The sequence below is a fragment of the Nipponia nippon genome, unplaced genomic scaffold (genome assembly GCF_047370975.1).
Source record: "Nipponia nippon isolate SJK-2023a ecotype South Korea unplaced genomic scaffold, ASM4737097v1 scaffold_3, whole genome shotgun sequence".
NCBI classification, from domain to species: domain Eukaryota; kingdom Metazoa; phylum Chordata; class Aves; order Pelecaniformes; family Threskiornithidae; genus Nipponia; species Nipponia nippon.
Genome location: NW_028262347.1, coordinates 15,852,567 through 15,875,730, shown reverse-complemented (window position 1 = coordinate 15,875,730; position 23,164 = coordinate 15,852,567).

Genomic DNA, 23,164 nt, shown 5'->3' with positions numbered 1-23,164 from the left:
ACATGTTCCCAGACTTTGTATTATGGATTAGCTCCAGCCTTGCCTCTGCCCTGCTGAACTTCTGACTTGTCATGTGTGGCTGTAGGTCAGCAACTGGGACATCCCTGTGGGCTCAAATGGTTGATCTCTTCTTGGCCCTGGGCATGAATTAGCCACGCTCCTGACCTCTTGCTCTCTGCAGCACTTTATACACTCTGCCCCACACTGAGCTTCCTACAGAAGCATCTTCATCCCTGGAAGTTACTTAAGAAAATCTTCAGTATCTGTTGTTCAGAAGTGCTATAAGGGCAGCTGGGCAGGAGGTTGCATTAGCTGATCTCCTGAGATCTACTCCAGTCCTAACTGATTTTCTCTGAATGACTAAACAATGTTGACACCCTATTTTCTGGCAGGGATTGTGCTGAGGAGCCTCAGTTGTTTATCACCTGCCATCTCCTGAGAGTCATGGTGGCTCCAGTCCTTGTCCTCCAGAGCCATCTTTGCTGGAACCAGCCTGAGGCCACCAGTACCTTGGGATGCATTTACCAGGGTTGCTGTGTAACCAATGGCTGATGGTTTGGATCTTGAAGATGCTGGGCATGTGTCAGCAGCAGGATCCTCTCAAATGAAACCACAGCTGTCCAGAGTACGCTTGGTTTTCATGCAGGTGGCTTTCCCAGCACTTCAGCCAAGGTGGGAATCACCAAGGAATGAAAATAGGCCCCTGCCTGCAGCACACCACTTTTCCTGAGCTTGGAAGACACTAATCCCACTCAGCTATTAAAATACAAATTTTCCTTGCAGGATGGGGCAAGCACTTAAATAATTTGATTGGATTTATCAAAGCCTTTTGACTAAGCTGTTACAAGCACTTCAGCAACGTCTGAAAAATTGCTTAGGTCACCACCACCTTGGGATCACCCACATTTTCATGCCTGGGCCATATATACACATGCATATAGAGTGTATAGTATGTTCAACATGTATGTATGTGTGGTGGGTTGACCTTGACTGGATGCCAGATGCCCACCAAGCCACTCTGTCACTCCCCCTACTCAAGTGGACGGGGAGAGAAAAATATGACAAAAGGCTTGTGAGTTGAGAAAAGGACAGGGACACTCACCAGTTACCGTCATGGGCAAAACAGACTCAGCTTGAGGGAATTAATTTTATTTATTGCCAATTAAGACCAGAGTAGGATAATGAGAAATAAAACCAAATCTTAAAACAGCTTACCTCCACCCCTCGCTTCTTCTCAGGCTCAATTTCACTCCTGATTTCTCTACCTCCTCCCGCCAAGTGGCGCAGGGGGACGGGGAATGGGGGTTGTGGTCAGTTCATCAGACGTTGTCTCTGCCACTCCTTCCTCCTCACACTCTTCCCCTGCTCCAGCATGGGGTCCGACTCACAGGAGACAGTCCCTCTTGAACTTCTCCAGCATGGGTCCTTTCCATGCGATGCAGTCCTTCAGGAACAGACTGCTCCAGTGTGGGTCTCCCACGGGGTCACAGCCTCCTCTGGGCACATCCACCTGCTCCGGCGTTGGGTCCTCCCTGGGCTGCAGGTGGATATCTGCTCCAGTGTTAACCTCCATGGGCTGCAGGGGCACAGCCTGCCTCACCATGGTCTTCACCACGGGCTGCAGGGGCATCTCTGCTCCGGCACCTGGAGCACCTCCTCCCCCTCCTTCTTCCCTGACCTTGGTGTCTGCAGGGTTGTTCCTCTCACATATTCTCACTCCTCTCTTCCACCTGCAGTTGCACAGTAACTTTTTCCCCATCTTAAATATGTTATCCCAGAGGCACTACCAGCGTTGCTGATGGGCTCAGCCTTGGCCAGCGGCAGGTCCGTCTTGGAGCCAGCTGGCATTGGCTCTATTGGACATGGGGGAAGCTTCTGGCATCTGCTACCAAACCTTGCCACGCTCACCCAATACAGTATGGAATTTGGTTCCTGTTGTCACTGTATCTGAGCACCTGCTATTGCACTTTTGAGCCAGGAAACACTATTATCCCTGTTTGCAAAGACTATGCCGAGGCACAACGAGCTCAATGCCCAGGTGAGCACTGCCTAACCCCTCCCTATCTCTCACGGGAGGTCCGATGGGAGTTAGGTAAGAAACCGCTTTTTGGGTTGTGCAGCTTAATTACTTGCCTGGGGGCAGAGAGGACAGCTACAAAGAATTGAACCTATATTTCAAACTAGTACATTATGCACCAGACCATCCCCCTTCCCCCTCCCATGGAGGTAGAATTATAATGTTCACATACAACAAAAAAGTTGCTGTCCTTGGCAAGTACTGATATTCTTGATTGAGTAGTTTCTCTGGTTTCATAGTTTAATTCAAATCGAAATATAAATCCAATTATTTTTCAGCATCTTAGGAATGTGATTTTTCTACTACTGTGAGTTTTGAGTTGTCACTGCTTTGAAATCTTTTAAGTTAGAGTTCTTAGACATTACACACGTTTATACCTGTCACATCGCATTCTCCCACTTGGTTTTGAAAAGAAGGAATCATTAATGTGTTTTTTTCTCATGGGAAAATATATTTTCTATTTCTAGAATTACATTGAAATAGAGAATCAAAATTGAGCCTTCATGCTTTTTTTGAGTAAATTGAACAATTGTATGCTATTTTTCTCTCAATACTTTGTGTTGACTTATATTTAATGCATGCCATTGTCATTTCCAAAGCTTTCATTTTGCAGGGAATTTAGATGCACATCCTTGGTCCTTTGACTGTAACACATATTTCTACAGACTTTGGTTTGCTTTGTTTTAATTCTTCTGTACTTTGGAGATGTCCTTTTCTGCACTTGAGAATACTTATCATTACTGCATGGATTCCAGCTTAAAATTATGTTCCTTCCCAACACCAGCTGGCTTCAATTCCCTTTGAAATGTGAGCCTGTATGGAAGGGTATGAATGACATGCGACAGGTAAAATGCATTCTCTTTAGGGCCAACTCTTACTAAGAATTTGGGTGCCTACAAGTCAGGTGTTCACCCTTTGAGGGTGAAATGCAGATGCCTGCACCCTGTTGGACGCCCACGGTTCCCTCTCCAGTGCAGGCAAGAGCCCATGGTCTCAGGATGGGACCCAAGATGGTCAGTGCTCCAGGCAAGCCTTAGAGAGCTGCTACGCTGAGAGCAAGGGAAGACCTAAACCCCACTCCTCAGGCAGCTCAGCCAGGGCTGTGGGCAGGCACCTCCAGAGAGGACTTCTCAGGGTGGATGCTCAAGGACTTTTCTTTCACAGAACCAAGCAGGACTCACTCCTTTAAAACGGGGCTGGGGGAAAAGATGGCCTGTGTGCGCCCTTTCCCCTTGAATGATAGTTTGAGTTTTCTAAATACAACAGATTAGCAATTTCTAATCATACTGCGGCGCAAATTTGATGGCACTAAGCATCTGTGAACATATAAGAACTTTGGCATTTTTGGTTGAAAGCAAGTACTTCTTAGGAATATGCTGGCATTTCTTCTAAGTATTTAACTTAATGGTTCCTGATGAGTTTTTTCTCTGTACTTTCCTACCTAACCCTTCCAATGTTGCATGCAGTCTGTCTCTGTTTCCTTCTCTTTCCATTTATATCACCTTTTCAGAATTCCTCAGCCATCTGTTGAAATTGTGACCTATTATCCACACCTATGATTTCTAAAACTAATAGAGGAACAAGTCAAGAATAGAAAGATGTGCAAACTAGTATCTTAATGTGACTTACTGTTATAGTCCCTCCAATTTCTTATCAGACAAGGTGATTCAGGAGCTGTGATTCAGAGAGTAACTGGTACTTTGGTAGTAAATATCTATCATCTTCTGGGTTGGGCTTTTTGTTTGCTTGTTTGTTCATAGGTCTGCTATATGAGGTTGGAATGGTGCTACCAGATAGACTTTTCAGGTGCAAATCTGCAATGTCAGCACATAAACAGGATGACTGCAGCAATTTCAGGGCTCTGGGAATGTATCTAGAAAAGATCCCTGCTAAGGTGCGTTTCCAAAGGGGAGTTGAGGTACTTGTGTCCACGACTGCAAAAATTACTCCCCTCCCGTAAACCTACCCCAGGAGGTACCACAGATCCCTCCATCCCTGACCTGCAAACTCTGTCCGCCTGTAGAGCAGCAGGTCCATGCAGCTCCCTGTCTTGGTGCCTAGATGTTGCACCTGCCCAGGGAGGGTTTGCCCACATTTGCCCACATCTGTTAGGAAGCCCAGTCTGGTTGGCATTTCTGAGGCTAAATCCTTCTTACTTTGGCCCTCCTGGTGTTGCTTTTTCCATCTCCATGAAATTATTTGGAGGTCACTTGGCAGCCAGGTTCTAAAAGCAGTGAGCTGGGCTGACCCTGGCCAGCAGCCAAGCACCCACACAGCTGCTCGCTTACTCCCCGTTCCTCGAGCAGGATGGGGAAAGGGAACAGGAAGAACAAAAGCAAGAAAATTGTGGGTTGAGATAAAGGCAGTTTAATAGGTGAAGGAATGAGGAAAAAAACCCCACAAGTGACGGAAAGGAAATCACTCACCATCTCCCACAAGCAGACTGATGCCCAGCCAGTCTCTGAGCAACAGCCACCTTAGAAGCCCCAAACCTCCCATTCTTCTTCCTCTCCCCAGTTTTATTGCTGACATGACATTTTACAGTACGGAATATTCCTTTGGCCAGTTCAGGTCAGCTGTCGCGGCTGTGTCCCCTCCCAGCCCCTTGCCCACTGCCAGCAGTGGGGGCAGAGTGGGGAAAAGAGAAAGCCTTGATGCTGTGCAAGCCCTGTTCAGCAACAGCTAAAACATCGGTGTGCTGTCAACGCTGGTTTAGCCACAAATCCAAAATGCAGCACCATATAGACTGCTATGAAGAAAGCTGACTCCACCCAGCCAGACCCAGTCCAAGTGCCTGGCCCAGGAGGGAGAAAGGGGGTCGAGTCATGCTCCCCATGCTTGCTCCTGCACTTTATCCCAAGACTTGCCATGCTATCACACAGGGCCAGCCCAGGCAAGAAGGAGAAGGAACCAGGTCTCCCCTGCCCATCTGAGCGCAAGGACCACCAGACCAGCAACATCCACTTGTGTCCCCAGTCCTCTGGCAACCTTGGGATGTCTGATACCTGTTTCTATGCCATCAGGCAGCTTCAGCGTGAGGCCACATCCCTGACCTGCCAGCAGGCTCCCAGGGATTGCCCTGGGTTCTGGAAAGTGTGCTTTCAAATCTTCTTCTGGCACAGGAGAGAACTCAATTTGCCATGTTTGGCTTAGGTAAAAGAGGCTGGTATCAACGTTTCTGTATTTAATGAGACATCTGATGCTGTTGGTGTGTGCTAGCTGTGTTATGAAGGCACCAGATGGATTCAGCCCTCAGGTTGCCCAGGCTGGAGCCATGTGCACTGAGCAGCTCCTCCTGACAGCCCAGGGCAGCTCCAGCCTCACCTGGGGGTGCAGCTGAAGGTCCCAAGAAATTTAAAAACCAGTATTTGTGTGCCTCAGTGTGGCACTGAGCAGAGGTTTACAGACTCATGGATGTGAACAGAGGTAGAGTTTCAGCTCGTAGCTCCTCCAGCTGCCTTGGTCTGTGATGCCACTTCTCTGCTCCCTCCCCAGTGCTGCGGCTCCTTCAGAAAACATCTGAAAAAACAGCGGTCTATTTCTTTCTGTTCTTTCTTTAAATATCCACCATGATCTCCAGGCTTTAAGCAACTAGGGCCCTAAAAATATATGTGTTCATCTGTGTGCTCTATTAAAGACAATAAGCAAGCCACAGGGAAGTTTTCAACTTGAAATGAAATGCATAGTTATAATTGCCTTATTTCTTTTCTGGATCTCTTGGTGCTTCAGAATGAATCTGAGCATCCTGTATCCACAAGGATAACAAAGGCAATCCACATGCACCTTATAACTGTTGCCAATAGTAATGTGATCTGACTGTCATGGAATCAAGACTCAAATAAAAATCCTAATGTCAGGAAATCAGCTCTGTTGTTTATAATACCTTCTGTTAGAGCTATAATGAGGCAGAGAGGCGAGGAGGAGGTCTGAAGCTGTAGGTATTTCATAGACTATCAAATCGCAAAATGGAGCCAGATCCGTTCACATAAATATTTATATTAGAGAGATAAAGCTGCAGCAAATTCTTGGCTGATGTGAAGAGTCTTCAGCTGATGTGAGTTTTTACAGCTTGTGCTTTCCAGCAGGGCTGTGACAATTCACAGCAGCAGAGGAGCTGCTACTCTGTAATTAGCCAAATCCTTGCAACAGGGACTGCTGTCACCTTCCCATCAACCCTGCTCTCCGCACACGGTTGCTATTTAACCAGTCGCAAAAATGCCACTTATCAGAGCATCTCGACAGTGCACTGAACAAAAGAATATCTAGAACTCGGGCTCGTTGTCAGACAGGCAGAGCCACAGACGACAACAGCATTAATTCGGGATCTTTAGTTATATTAGAAGATCAAAGATCAGCAGATCAAAGGAGACAGTTTCTTTCGCAAAATGCCAGATGCAGGAGTTGGACTGAAGTTGCTCCGGAGCCGTCGCCTCTGGGTTACAGCAAGGGAGGCAGCGTGGGCTGGAGGCAGCCGAGCTCGCACACGGGGAAGAGGGGAGAGCATGGGTGTCTGCTTCTGCCTGCAGCCTGGGTTGCTCCCACACACGTCAGGGTCTGTGAAATTGGCTTTTACCCCGAGCGTTACATCTAGAAAAAACGCCTGTTAATACAGACAAAATAACAAAAGGATTACTGGGGTGACGAGGTCTTGGCCAAGTGACCTCCATCACATTTCTCCTGGGGCAGCGGGAGGAAAGGACAAGCTTTCCCAGCCTCGCTGCGATGTGGGAGAGCTTGGCTTGACCTGTGTGGCTCTGAGCAGTGCAGCAGTAGCAGGTTCCCTGGTAAGCTGTCAGTTCTGTCCTGTCTGCTGCAGCCTGGTGGAAAAATAGGCCAAAAAGGAGTTTTCCTGGGGGTTGCACAGCCCTATCAAATGCCCAGGCAATGCCAGAGCTTAGCTGGAGGAAAGCACCTACAGTATTAGAGAAAGATGTGGACAAGGCAAGTAATTAGAAACTGGAAACCAAAAGGATTGCAACATTTCACTGCATAAAGTGAACATAAAGCCCAATGCACGTGCAGCCCTCATTATTCAAGCAAAACCAGGGTCTCACCACAGGCCAAGGAGTAGCCTTCACTGGGGATGACCCTCCAGCTCACCTCCCAGATCACAAACCCACGCCTGGGCTCGCGGCAGCGCCTGTGGCTGCTCCACAAGGGTTTCCCTGCTCCGGGGACATCCATACCACGAGCATGGCTGGGCACTGCGGGCAGGAGCTGGGCCCTGCAAGACATCCCTTAGCTCGACTTCTGGCGTGAGCTTGCTGGGGCTGTGGTCTGCCGTCACCGGCACCCCGATCGGACTCTTCAGGCAGGGACCGCGGCACCCTGCCCCAGTGTTTCCGCAGCGGTCTGTGCTGTGCGGGCTCTGTGCGGCCCCACACAGCCCTCGTGCAGACGGGGGGTTTAGCTGCCACCTCATCCTCCTCGCCAGGCCCCAGGGAAGGCTGTTTCTTCAGGAGATATGTGCTATTTCAAAGAGATGTCACCCTTCAGGAAAATCACCAGAGTGGGTGTTTTGTTTCCAGGAGTGACTTTTCCCAAGGCTTTTCCAGCAGCGCTGCCTGCGTGGGCTCCCACGCCAGCCCGCTCTCTGGAACAACCCAGGCTGATGCTTTTTTTGGCAGCTATACAGAATTTGATTGCTTTTGCTCTGGACCATTACTGTATATTTCTACTTCTGGGCTGCAGGATTTGCAGAGTCAGGGCAACCCCTGGAACACTCTGTCCTAAGGGATGTCTGCATACAGCATCCATCCCCTCCAACTGGAATCTGCCCTCGCCACCTCTCCAGTTAAACGCATGGACCCTGCAAAAGAAGGGAACCACAAGGTGCCTTCATGCACTGGTATGGATCACAGAAGTAGTATTCAACCACCAGAAACCTCTTAAAAACAGAGTAAAGGCAGTGGGGTAGGCAACATTCACCTTGGCATGACAGCACTGTGAAGAGGGGCATCTCTGACTCCACTGTTTCACAACACTTCTGCAACTGGTTCTTTGGCAAATGGATATTACCTCACTCTTGAGTGAACATCACTCAGTTTATCAAAGAGTAGTTGCAAAGGTAAATTGCTTTCTGACTACAGCTTTACGCCACCCCTTTCCTGTGTGATTTGTTTGTGGAAGCTCCAGCAAACTGCGAACATGATTTCCAGACTGTTCTTAGAAAGGAGATATATGTGTGTGTGTGTGAAGTATGTGGGTGTTTTTGTTTATATATATGAATATATATATGTTTTGCTTATTGTCTTTTATGTGTGTATGTCTACAGAGAGAGAGGAAGACAGTAAAATGGGTGGGAATTGACTTTCATCAGCCCTGTCCATGCAGCGAGCTGTGTCCTTGCTTCCCTCCAGCTGCCTCCGTGCCCGTGTGCAGTGCTGCCGCAGGCTGCTGCCACGCGTGTGCTGCTCCGGCTTGCTGGCAGGATGCAGATGTTGTACCAGCTCACGCCACCACTCCTCCGCGTGCCCTCGGACGTGCTGCACAGCCCAGCACAGCCTGGGCAGCAGACAGAGCCTGCACAGGGATCTTCTCCTCCACCAGGGAGATGCGCAGACCCAGAGTGGGGCAGACGTGGGGATTTACTCAGCCCGTGTGCTCTCTGCTGTGGGGACGGGAGGGAGCATTAGCCCACAGGCTGTGCCTGTCATCATTTTGTGGAGGGCCACAAAAATGATCAGAGGGATGGAACACCTCGCCTATGAGAAAAGGCTGAAAGAGCTGGGGTTGTTCAGCCTGGAGAAGAGAAGGCTCCAGGGAGACCTTGTTGTGGCCTTTCAATACTTAAAGGGGGCCTACAAGAAAGATGGGGATAGTAATTTTAGCAAGGCCTGCTGCGACAGGACAAGGGGTAATGGTTTTAAACTAAAGGAGGGTAGATTTAGACTAAACACAAGAAAAATATTTTTCATGAGGGTGGCAAAACACTGGAACAGGTTGCCCAGAGAGGTGGTAGATGCTCCATCCTTGAAAACATTCAAGGACAGGCTGGATGGGGCTCTGAGCAACCTGATCTAGTTGAAGATGTCCCTGCCAATTGCAGGGGGGGTGGACGAGATGACCTTTAAAGGTCCCTTCCAACCCAAAGCATTCTATGATTCTATGATTCTATGATTGCCATGGGACTGCTCCTCTTGCATCCAATGAAGGCATCAACATCTTCCCACTATTGCTACTATATTTCCACACCCTTTCTGAGTATGAGCAAGCAACTCCTAGGCAAAAATAGGATCTCATTTGCTCTGGGGGTCTCAAAACTTGACTGCAGTCATCGACATTGCCAAAGCGTCAATGCCCACAATGAGGATACCACCACGATCCCCACCTGCAGCCCAGTCTGGTCAGCCCTCTGCCAAGCAACAGCTTTGAACGTGCGAGACCAGTGCCAGGCTCTGCCTGGGTCTGGAAGTCACCAGTGCACTGCCATGGTGTCCAGTCCCAGCTTTTGGTAACCCACTGAGCTTGCTCCTGGATGCAGTGGTTACTGGTTGGGGAAGCTCCTGTCTGGGGGACAGGAAGAAAGACCCCCATGGGTCACAGCCATGATGGCTGTGCCTCTGGCCCACACCAATCCTCTTCCCTGCAAGGTCCACCGGGCTGGGATGGGGATATGAGGATCATCACAGGCTGCCCACAATGACGGGGAACTGCCGGGAGTTCCTCTGGCTTCAAAAGCTCCACCACATCCATCCTGAGTGGTCTTCTGTTGGACATCATCAAGGACCCTACCCTGCTGGGCACCCTCCTGTGACCCTGCCCAGACCCCGTTGTGGGAGCAGGGTGCTCACAAGCTGGGGAGGCCACCAGGATGTGGCCGGAGCACGGGTGCCTGTTTGCTGGGGTACATGGAAGGCTAGGAGCCTGTTTTTGTGCCTACAGCTTTAGTGGAGGCTGCTGTGTGGAGGGGTGCAGGAGGAAACAGGGAATGGCTGAGGTGGCCGTGGATGGCTGCACCACCAGGCTGACCAGCAGTCTGGCCAGAATGGCTGCCAGTGAGAAAGCCCTAGGACCACTGGATGTAACCAGGGATTTTGGCAGCCCCAGGCCATGGGATCCTTGGTTTGGGGGTCTGCAGGGCAGGGCTGAGCTGTATTTCATGTCAATGGGGGCTGGAATGGGGTCCTGGGCCATGGGCAGGGCAGGTGGGAAAGGACAAGCCCATGGTGCTTTCCCGCTGCCCGCTGCCTCAGAGGCACGCGTGGTTCTGCCCCCCTGCATCAGACAAGGTCTGTCAGACCTTAAAAAATTCACACTTTTTTTCTTGATCTGATTACTTTAGGCTTGTCACATATGGTGTGAGTTGTGCTGCTCCTCAAGTCTCATCAGTGCCTTGGATGGGAGCTCAGTTCGTCGGATGCTTGGTGCTTCATGTCCCCTTAATTACTGACCTGTCAGTCTCCAATAATATTGGGAGAACTGGTACAGCAATCCACTAATAAATAATTAAGGGAAGGTAATAGGATTAGTGTTGCATAACCTAGATTTATGAAAGATATTACATTCTCATTTTAAAAGTAATGTTAAATTAGTTTGAGAAGTTTGGTTGATAAGCATGATATAATTATAGCAATACGCTTAGACTTGTGTAAGGAAGCTTGCTTAATCTTGTATTCTGACTGAGATAAACAATAAGACAAAATTGACACTGGATCTTTGTCTTTTTCAGGAGACATCCAGAAAAAAGCAATCATTATTGACAATATTTGGGGAATTTGTGAAAACACTGGCACAAGCAAACAATGTGTATTGCAGTTTAGTAAAATACAATATAATATATCTAGGAACAAAAAATGCAGGTCATGTTTGCATAATAAGTTGTTCTGTCTTGCAGAGCAGTAATTCTGGAAGAGATTAGGGCCCACCGATAGATAATCAGTTGTAATGAAGTTGCAATATGATGTTGGGACTTTCAGAGTCAATGCTGTTCTTGAATGTAGTCCCCAGCTTGTCACTGAGCACGAGCTCAGTATGGTTTGTTGCCTCCGCATTTGACATGGGTGCAGCTGGAATATGGTGTCCAGTCCTGGACTTCACAGTCCAAGAGGGATATAAAAAAAAATCAGAGAAAGTTCAGCACAGACCGATACTGTCTGAAGGCCTGAAAAAGCTCTTACAGGAGACACAAAGTCTACTTATTTTCTCTAAATGGTCTGTAAGAACCTGCCAAAGGGTTTTGATGCTACAGATAAAGATACAACAGCCTTCTGTGTTTAGAGTTGATAGATAAGTTTAAGCAAGAAATACGATATAATGTTTTTCACTAATGAGGATGATGATTGTCATTGATTTGCCATCCCTGGAGAAGTTTTCGGTCAATAATTCTCTGAAGGATATCCTCAAATTCAACTGTAGTTACTGGAACTGAATCAAGGACTAATTTGGGGGAATTAGGGAAGGACTCAGACAAATGATCTCAGTTGTTCTTCCTGGCCTGATGGTTGGAGGTAATCACACAGCTCAGCCCTATGCAAATCTGAAAATCAAAGTTTGAGTTCAGTATCTTTTCATGCCCTGCTGTACAATGTCCAACATCTTGGCAAATGCCAGGGAGGAAAAACATTTGTGGTAGTGACTGCAGGGCAGCCAATATACTCCTCCTTCCCTTTGCAGAGATCCAGTGCTTGTGGTAGCTGCTGTGTCCCAGCTGCTGGCTCTGCAGCTTTCAGTATGTACCTGAGCAGCAGAACAGACTTTTATGGCATATTTAAGACATATCAGATGTAAACTATAGAATCCCATTCCTTATTTACCTTTGTGAACCCTATTCTAATCTCCAGGCCTATGTAGTGGAATTGCAGAGTGAATCATGACTGGTAAGTTTGCATGAAGTCACCTGTGTGAGTGTCACTGTGTTGTGAAGCTGTGACGAAGGGATGCCTGGAACCTGCCGTCCTCCTCCTCCAGGGCCTTAAGCTGGCATGAGGGGCATCTCCACTCACTTGCAGGGAACTCTGCCAACTGCAATTCTCTGATGGAAAGCTGGACAGGAGACCAGATCTAGCAGCCAGTGACAACACCTAGGGCTAGCTGACAAATCTGGCTATGTGTGCTAAGCTCGTTGCTCCAGCACATCGCACCAGCTATCAATCCAGTCCCCATTGCCAGTAGCCAATGAATGCCTACACTTTTACTTCATCCCTTGTCAATGTGGGTTGTACCATGCTCCATTCTGATTGCGTTAAGAGTGAATGGATGTCACGCTCTAATCTTCAAAGCTTCTCATGGGTTAGGAGTGGTTTTAAGGCAAAGCTTTGTGATCGTCACCTGCTTCAACCTTGGCTTGCCAAATCACCGGCAGCGTCTGTTGGTACTTGCAGCCTTGTACGTAACTGTTTATCTGGTAGACTGTAAACAAACGTTTCTCAAGAAGATGGTGTGCGGCTCTGCACAGCACGGACAGACAGTCTGGCTGCATTACTGTGTCCTTCTCACAAGTCCCTGGAAACTCCAGTACCACTGCAATTTAAAATAATGCTGTGATTATGTGTATGTGTGTGTGTACATAGACAGATACCCGTATGCATATAAGGAGAGCTGTAGATATAAAATATATATACTACAGACTACATATAATGCATATAACATGTAAATAGCGTAATTGTGAAGCAATACAGTGTATTTATATAAGCATTTATATGCACACATATATATGTGTGTGTGTCTGTATGGAGAGAGTGAGAGTCTGTGAGTATGAGTGTACAGCCACTGCACGCATGCCTATCACTTTTTCGTAGCACCTTCAGCCTGGTGTAAATCCAGAGCTGATGAAGGGCACTCAGCCGATAGCTCAGGCATGGAAGCTCCTCATTCTGCCCAGTTCAATGCTGTCAGCAGCCCTGTGAGCTGCTTAATCCTGTCCTTTCAATGCACAACAATTTAGCCTGGATGTACCCATTTCTGGTGTGGTAAGATACTGAGGTTGGCTGTGACTAAAAACTAACCTTGGGGCTAGATTTGCACAAGCAGTCAAAACGTAGAAGCTTTCTCCTCTGCAAGGAGTGTCTCTGCAAGCACTTCAAACCCATTTTTCCCTTTTAATTATTCTTTTGAGAAGACTAAGGCTTTGAAGAATTTTTAGAATGAGGAGCCAAACCTAAAAAACTGCCACTCTGTGTGACTGTCTTTAACAAAATTCTCTATTTTGACTTGGAATACTAATTCAAAAGCAAGCAGCCAAGAACGCAAGGCATTTCTGATTATTCTGTGCTGTTACAGGCAAGAAGATTCAGGAATGAGAACAACAAACAAGATGTCATCACTATTACTTGAAACTCTTCCTTCAAAGGTCACAGATGTTAGGAGTCTGGATCAGTGAGAAATGCTAGCTGCTTCTACAGGCTTCTTGCTTCTTTATTCTTTCATTAGGACTGTATACTCAAATACAGCAGTATCTCCTTTCCCAGCTCAGACCATTAAAGCTTTGTAAATATATATGTTCATCCCATTTCTTGGTTTGGATTTCATCACCAGTTTTAGCAAGGTGCAAAAGTTATTTTTGCAGTGCAATTCTATGAAATCCAAGAGTTATTCTTCCAAGGCTTTTTATCCTGTGTTTGAAAAAAAAAAAAAAAAAAAAGCAGCTATTAGATGTGAACTGCTTCAGTAACATGGCTTGGTTTATTCACTATATGATAGCAAAAAAGTTGGCAAAGCTTTACTTGACAAACTAAAAAATCTCTACTGTCTCATTCTCCACATTGCAGTAAACACCAGATCCCACCTTAGAAGCAGAGTTAAAAATCAGGTCTTTGGGGGTCATCTGATGCTTTCTTTGGTATCTTACACCATGCTACAACTTGTGTCTTCAAATCACTTCTTGACTTGTATAAACAAGGAAAAACAAGGCATACACAGCTGCATGTGTAAAAGGGCACCTGAGATGGTTTTCTAAGTCCTCCTTGCCTGGTCTTAAGAGACTTGTGTAGTACAAGCTATTTTTAACTGTCTCTTACTGTGTAAGGATGAACACTGCAAGCACAGAGAAGTAAGTATCTTCTCTGCAAGACCCGTGCCTGCTGCGTAGGTGCACCTGCTGGAGCTCTCCTTTTGTCAGGCAGGCACAAAGGATGCAGAGATGTTTTTAGTCTTTGTACATATATATTTTTCTCTTCTAATTCATGAAGGACAGCATTTTGGGACAAGGACTGTGTCATCCAGTGAGTCACGAGAACTGCCTGTAGGACAGTTTATTGTTTCCAGCCAGCGTGCAGCTTGCCAGAAGCGCAGACACGCTTTGCTTCTCGTCAGTTCTCAGCAGCTCAGCCCTCGGCTCATAGCAAACACTCTCCCCCAGTATTTCATCAGAAATGGTCCTCAGACACGCTTTCTCCCACTGTCGTTTCACAAGAGCCTCTTCAGTTCTTGTGCCAGGGATGCAACCTTCCTGTTAAAGGCATTGACAAAGTGATATTTCTGTGATATTCTGCTTCCCCTATGTCTCCCCCTGCTCAGGGCAGGAGTCACCCCACAGTTACAGCAGGTGTTCAGCACCAGCCTCTCTGCTTAGCATTTCCCAGGATGCAGATTAGGTTTGCTTGTTTATCCTTTGGTGCTGTCCTCAAGGCTTTCTCCCCAGGCCAACTCAGGCTCTGGAGAAGGAGCATGTCACACACAAAGCTGTCCCTGGTAGCTACTCCATCATCCTTCCCTCGGCAGCCAGCTTGGTGCTGGACTGCCAGTGCATGCAAGGGCTAGAGGAGGGCTTCACACAATGTCCCAATGCCCAATAACTGGCTTAAGCAGGGCAGTTATCCCTCTACCCATGGTGCTCCTACAACTGTTATCCTCATTCCATCCAGTCCCTCTCTCCTCCAGCCAACAGACGTTTTTACTCAGTCCATCAAATCTTTCCAGTGGATGCTAAATACCCCTTTTTTTAGTTTCGCTACTTCTCAGACTATTTTATTTTTGGTGGAAAATGATCTTTTACCTCCCCTTCTGGCCCTCCCAGTTGGATTTCTTTCCATTTGCTCCTTTTGGTGGCCAAGTTGCCATCCAGGGCTTATTAGCTCCCTCTCCACTCCTCTTCTTGCACCTGTCTGCAAAAGTACTTCATCTGATTTAAAACATTCTTGAAGGTACTCATTTTGCCTGCAAAGAAGATGCCAAGTGAGACTTCTGCACAGCTTATGTCAGAATGTGATTTAAATAATGACTGCCTTTCCTTGGCACCAGGTGATGCTTCATGGGACTGAGCTTTCGAATGCAGAGCTTGGAAGGATGAAATATAGCACTAACGTTTAAGGCTTCTCCAGAAACTCAAAACGTGGCACTGATCAAATGTCAAGAGCAGTGCTCTTAGATATTTTATCTGGGCTATATGAATTGAAAATCCAAGCACTTCGCTACATGTGTTAATCAACGATGTATCACTGAATCAAATCATTATGTAATGATTATTACTTATGCATTATTCTCCCAGTTCTCCATATGCATACTTTTAGGTGTTATCATTTTAAAATGAATGACATTTATTTGAAAATATGATAAGGGATATGTGCATGCCTCTAGTACATGGCTTTGCACTCAGCCATTTGAGTGTGCATAAACAGAAAAATGGCAAACCTTGATTTAAAAGTACTTTGAAATGTTTCTCTTCTGAGAAATCCTGAATCACTCAAAGCAATCAAGGGGTCAGGAGCCACATTCAGGACCTGCTTCAAGAACTCCTCAAGATCAGGGTCGAAAGCCAGAACTCCTTTGGCACCGAGCTATACTCGGCTTGGTAAGGTCAGGGAAGAGATCGTATGACACGCTGGTACTCTGGGAAAAATGAACCTGATGATCTGAAGGTGTCTGTGTTCCTGAATGTTTGTATCAAGAACGAGTGCATAATCAGATTATCAGACCTTGTAAGGTCCTAAACTAGCAGATCATGTGTGTACATGCTGATCTTAAGCCTGGGCAATTCTTTTGGTTTTAAGGGGCTAATTAGGTGCATGAAGTTAAGCAAGCATGTGACCGCAGTCTTCACAGGAGTTTTGTAAGGCCTTCATTCCAAAATTGGGTTAATGCAGTGGGGCCTTGAGCCCCCATTGAAACAGGATCTTGAGCTGCTTTTGCATGTTCACACTTTTGTTGTATGACTTCTGCTACTGCAGTAGGTAAGAGCACTGTTCATATGAGCAAAGTTAGGGACAGATTTCACCTGGGAGAGTGGCAGGAATTGAAAAATGTGTTTACCTTGATAACACCATCTTCAAATCAACAGCAGTTGAGAATGAAACATTTTCTAAAAGGGTTCACTGTTGGATTTGTAGGGTATTTGCAAAACTGTGTTTTGATCAACTACTGGATGCAATGGTCAACCCAGACTGCTGTGTAGCAGGCTGCTGTAATTTCCACCCTCCTCTTTTGGTCTCATTCTTGGACTTTGTAAGTTGATTACATCCAACGGCTCAAACTACAATTAGCACAGACTGTACCCTTTCTGGATGTAGCACTGAGGCTCTTCGTGATGTCCTTAGGACCAAAAGGATGGCAAGGCTTTATAAGAAGTGAGCTGGGTTTGCACTAATCATAGAAGATTCCCCAAAAGAACTTACAAAATATCTGAATTTCAGTGCATATGCTTTATAGACATCCTGATAGTCCTTTAAATCTCATCAGTTCAATACCAATGATGGGGTGGTAAACAACATGTATCAAGGAACTGATGGTAAAACTGCTACAGTGCAGCTTTGAAGGAAGGCATCCAGCTGACAGGTCAACAGAGGAAAGGTAATTTGAAAAAAGTTCACTACTGCCTTGCCATCAGCAGCAATTCATGTATTCAGCCTGTAACAACACCAGCTTCTCTCAGACTGGCTGCTTCTCCCAAGAGTGCAGAGACAGCAAAAGCAAATAGTCATATTACATAGAAGAAACATGGCAGGCAACAGTGTGTGTGTATATGTATCTATATGTGTGTGCGTCTGAATGCATTGCATATATAACAAATGTATACAATGCATATGTAAACATAACAGATTTGGAAACACTGGAGTGCAGCAAACACTCTAGTAGAGCTTTACCACGTGTCATTCATGCACGTGCTAAGCTTTATGTACACACCAAGGTTGTTTACTAAATCAATGCTAGAATAAGTTGCCCAGCCTGTTTGCTGAGCTCCTCAGACTGGGACTGAAATCCTGCTCTACTTCTTTAGAGTAAGAGATGCCTATGACGCTGCAGTTCTTGAAGCAGAATTGGAATTGACAGTAGTAAAAAGCGGTGCTCCTAACATATTCATGTAAACATTTTACTTAAAACAGTTGGAGCTTGGTCAGGCTTCTAAAAATAAAAGCCAAACAAAGCCCCAAAAGAAACGAGTGTGGTTTTCTGTTGTCCTTTATGGCTGTGGTTTTTTCCCCTTTCTAACTACAGGGAATAAAATATCAGGAAATATTTCTAAACATCAAGTTTAAACCTCCCCTGTAGTCCCCAAGATTCTGCTTCCATGTGGACGAATCGATCTGATCACAGCATGTTGTTTGAAAAGGCATTCTTGAGATGCGTCTTGAACAGTTATGGCTGCTTCTGTGTTCTACATTCATCAAATTCTGCTCTGAATGTAATGTAAACACCCTTTTCAAATGTATTTTACAAGAGTTTGGGGAAAGTTTTCCTAAGACAATCTTCTCCCTCACCTTTCTCTTCTCCATATGAGCAGGGCACATTTTTTGTGGTGGCTAAACTAATTTGCGGAGATGAGCCTGCAACACGTAAACTGTAATAGCCAACATTTAATTTCCTGGTGGAAACATTTCTCATGAAAAATTGGCAATGCTTTGGCAGATCTTTGGGAAGAGGACAGAGGAGGGATGGAAGTGAACAGAAGATAAAAAGGAAGGGATTTTATTTTTTTGTAATAGTGCTGCCAGTAAATATATGCATCCAGTTTCACTTAATCATGTTCTTTTTTATTGTCCTCCACTGGGTTTTCTCTTTGCCAGATTATGGAGATCAAAAATGTATCTGGTGGTCTGCAGTGACTGTACAGGATACCCACTAGCCCCAGCAGTCTCAGACCAGATGTTAATGAAACATCCTGCTCTACAGAACACACACCAACTTGTAGTTGCTCACTTTGTCTTTACCCCTCTTAAATGCAGATGTGGAATGAAGGCCTTTGATTACCAAACACTGGTGGTTGTATTCTGGCTGCTTCGTGTCCTCTCACAGCAGAAGTGCTGATAACACACAGTAAGCGCAGCCAGCATCATTGAGATGATGGACAGGAGAAGCTTTAAAAGCTTTGTTGAAGGATAGAAACCATATGAAATGAAGGTGATTTTCCACATATACCCAGCACAATAGCTCAGAATAGGTCAGGAATGAACCTCACTGGCTATTTTTTAATTGCCAGGACTAGTGCTGACTGCCACAATACCTTAATGCTTCACCTTCCCAAGGACGCCAAGCCTGAAGGCTCCCAAAATTTACTGTTTTACTGTTGAGTATGGACATAAGCAATAACCCAAAAGCAGCTGACACACTACAAAGTCACACTCTGTTAATGTGGCAATAACATATCCTGCACCCATATCCAAGACATTCCCATGAAACGCTGGTTTCATAGCATACGCTGCCATTCATGAGATCTCCGTCAGCAAATCCCTGAAAGTGACCCACTGACTTGGGAAGCCACAGGAGGAGAAACTGAACAGAAACGTCACTTTTCCTGTAGATGGAAATCAGGAGAAAACCATTAAGGAAGCGGCAGTGTCTGGAGCCCACTGTTGTGCTCCTACATGTCTGTTCAATTACCTTGTCTTCAATGAGACAGCCCCCAACGTGGCCCATGGGAAAACAAAACCAAGAAAACTTGAACGCCCTTATGCAAAATCAGCTTTTTCCAGAGACTCACGTGAGTTACATTTTATCCTGTTTTCTCTGAAGCTTTTACAAGGAGTTCTCCTGAAGGGTTGTCCTTTATGCCAGCTCTCAAATTTCTGCTCCCTGTCTTATCAGCCATAAAGCTATTCTAAAACACATTTCAACAATTATTTTCTAATGGAAACAGTGCAGCTTTTTTTTTATCGTTCTTCACATCTTGCTAGGAAACACTTTTTTTTTTGTGGCTCAAGCTGACTTCTAGGCAGAGTTTCAGTATTGCTGTTGAAACTCATCCCTCCTCAGCTGCCTGAGGTTTTATTTGCTGCAGCCTAACAACCACAACAGGTTCTTTCATCTCAGACTCTCATCCCACGGTGCTCCTCATTATTGTTTCAAGAAATACTTTTTCACAACAGTTGTGGAGGGCCAGGAAGTTCTTGCTGCCTTTCACTGATCTTGCAAAAGAGATTTATCTGTCATGACCAGGAAGCCAATGGCAGAAGCAATGAAACAATCCAGATCCTCCATGTTCTATCTACCAAGCCATAGGAGCAGTCTTGGTTTCCAACAGTGGACATTGGTTAGCTTGATGTTATCAAGGCTTTAGACACTGTCTCTCAAAACATTGTTATAGACAAACCAATGAAGTACAGACTAGATAAATGCCCAGTGAGTTGTGGATAAGTGGCACAAAGTCCGACCAGAGGCCATTCACCAGTTGAGTACCCCAGGGGTCAATACTGGGGCTAATACTGTTTAACATCTTCATTAATGACTGGGATGATGGGAGACAGTGTCCTCTCAGCAATCTGGCAGACAATATTAAACTGGGAGAAGTAGTTGATGCCCCAGAGCATTTTGCTGCCATTCAGAGACACCTGCACAGGCTGGAGAAACAGGTGGACAGGAACCTCATGAAGGAAACACAGGAAAAGTCCATCACCTGGGCAGGAGTAACTTCAGGCACCAGAGCAGGCTGGAGGTCAATTGACTGGAAAGCAGCTTTGCAGAAAAGAACCTGGGGGTCCTGGTGGACAAGCTGGCCATGAGCCAGCAATGTGCTCTTGCAGCAAAGGAGGCCACCAGCCTCCTGGCTGCATTAGGCAGAGCATCACCAGCAGGTTGAGGGAGGTGATCCTTCCCCTCTGCTCAGCACTGGTGTCTTGTGTCTCATTCTGGGCTCCCTGGTATAAGACAGGCATGGACATACTGGAGTGAGTCCAGCAAAGGGCCACGAAAATTATTAAGGGACTGGAGGACCTGACACACGAGGAGAGGCTGAGAGAGCTGGGACTGTTCAGCCCAGGAAGAGAAGGCTCAGGGAGACCTGTGTATAAATAAATATCTGATGGGGGGAGTAAAGAAGACAGAGTCTTCTCTGTGGTGCCCAGTGACAGGAGAAGAGGAAATGGGCACAAACTGAAACACAGAAAATTACACTTGAACATAAGAAAACCCAACACTTCTTTACTGTGAAGGTGCTCAGACAACAGTGCAGGTTGCCCAGAGAGCATGTGAGGTTTCTATTTTTGGAGATTTTCAGAAGTGCCCTGGACACAGCCCTGAGCAGCCTGCTGTAGCTCACCCTGCTCTGAGCAGGGGGGCTGGACTACATGATCTCCAGAGGTGCCTTCAAACCTCATCCATGCCATGACTCTGCATTCCTATGGCATCTCTTGTAGGTGCCTGCTCTGATCCTCAGCTCCTGGCCCATGGCACAGGCAATCGAAGAGTAACCTGTCCCCTCTTCAATCAACCTGAGCTGTCATCAGTGCCAGTGGCACCACTCACACTAATACACAGATAGGGTGGCTAAGGAGCTCAATGCACAACTGCTGCTGCTGCCCCTGCTCAGGGACAGGAGCCTCCACAGTGACGGAGCAGTAGCCCTCTGAATCACTCCAGCCCAAATGCTCAAGAGTATGTCAGAGCCTTTGTCTGTTTTGGACTGATGCAAGGAGAATGGCTTAATACACCGATAGAAAGAAAAAAAAGTTCTTTATCCTTTTAGTCAAGCTCTGTTTCAGCTGTTAAGATAAGATGGACTAAATCCAGAGGAACTGTGAGTTTTCTTTTATTAGTGATAAAATCTAAGCTGTTGTTAGAAACATCATGGGGATTTAATAGGCTTAACAGAGACTCCTAAATTCCTCAGGAGGCCTGTGAATTTGGAATCCAGATCTGTGAGAGCTAGGAAGCACTTAGCACCTTATCAGTAGTCAGCTCGGCAGCCTTCGGAGAATGAAAATCACCTTTTTGTTCAACTTCCTTTGGTAGCTTGCCAACCTTAATGTTACTCACTAAGTCAAATGTCTCTAGAAAATATGCTCTGTGGCCTAAGCTGCAGGATTCAAAACACAGCTTAACAAGTAAGCAGCAAGTCGATGGGAATTATATTGCATCATAACTTCTCCTCAACAGGCAGAGGCAGTTCAGCTCCTTGACTGCACAATATCCTAACTAGTCAATGAGTTTTGCTTGGTGGTGCCATTACCTTGCAGGCACAGAGTCCTCCCCATGAAGCTGTCTGGCCTTTTTCCTTCTGGAAAGCAGTGGGCAGGCAGGGACACAAAGAGGTAGTATGGAGGGAAGGACGGAGGAGAGAAAAGCCAAACAACGGCAGTAGGTGGATGTGCAGCTGGCAAACAACCCCAGAGCCATGAAATTTCCTTAACAGTCTTCTCAGAGTGGTTGAAGCATTGCCCCCAAATTTGAGACAGAGGATAAAATGCTCTTGCACCAGTAACTATGAATACTGAATTATAATCACAGCTATCACTAGTCTCCCTCCTTCCCCTTCAAAAAATCCCAAATTTGCATTTATTCTCTTGGCATCCATGCCCATTACTGGAGAAGCTGTACCATAATCAGAGCTGCCAAAGTCATGGCCAAGGCCAAGCCAGAGGCTCCCATGGCACACACCACAAGGGATGGGAGAAAAAAGAAATACAAAGGCAAAGGAAGCGATGTTCCCAAATACATGGCTTGCTCTGAAATGTTAAATATTTTGCACTCGCCTTGACCATTTGTGGAGTGCTCTCCATTAAACATTCATCTTTTGCTATCCTATTAATCACGGCAAGTGAATCAGTAAATAGCTGTGATGAATTTAAGATATGTGTCAGCAAACACTGATAATTTTTTTCTAAATAAAACTCTGTCTAGCTCTAGAGGAAATGCTCCAAAAAAAAGTCTGCTTGCTCACAGATCTAAGCAAAATGTGCGCGAGAATCCAGGACTTGGCTGGTTCTCCCGTGTCTGGGAATTTGGGTGATTTGCAATGCTTCACTCTTTTAATTTCAAGTAGCAATGTGAGTTTGCTTGTTCTGCAGCAAAGAGTATATTAGTGGTGTCATTTCCCTTGAACAGCCCTTTCGTCTGAAACGCAGCTCATGTTCCCTTCAGCATGACAAATAACACCCTTCATCTCCCCCTGGAGCCTGGAAAATCTGAGATGAGATTGGCACTGCAATAGAAAGAGAGATACCCTCAAAAGAGAGGTAATGGAGGCAAAACCATTTGGCCTGAGTGGAAATAAGCACTGGCAGTTCCAGCCACAAACAGTCCTCTAATTTCGAGCTGTATTTCAATGTAAAATGGCTTTCTCTCATCGTGTTTGTACAGCACCTAGCACAATTGCATCCTAATCTGGACTGTGGGTTCCTGGCACTGCAGTAAAACAGACATTGAGCTTATAAAAAAATACACAATCAACCACATGCGTTTTTGCATGAGCCATCCATGCCCTCAGCATAAATTAAATCCAGGCTGGGTCTTTGTACGACTTCAACTTTGGCCATTAAAAAAATAACATTGCGTCCAGATGAAAAGTTTTCTCAACTAACCTTGCACTTCAGAACCAGCCAAGTTGGGAGTTTCTTTTTAAAAGATAAAACACACAGGTGGTCTGCCATTTGCTGTGGGTACATAAAAGGAGTATTACACAGATAGCGAAGCAGAAATGGATGGATCTGGCAGATGGCATCATGTTCAGGGTTAGCCAAATCCCCTCTCAGGCACAGGAGCCCAGATGGCCAAGCAGAAACACTTTCTGCCACAAACCCTTTGCATGCCTTTGTGGCATCTCTGCACTGGGAGGGGAAGTATGTCAATTCACAGTCTTGCTGAAAAAACCCAAAACTGGACATATTTTGGCAAACGTGTTCATTCTCAGGCCCTCCTTGGCTCCAAAAGTTTCCTCCCCTCATCTGAGCCTCTGCCTGCCTGGAGTGCTAATCATGGCTCCTGCATGCTGTAAGAGGTGGT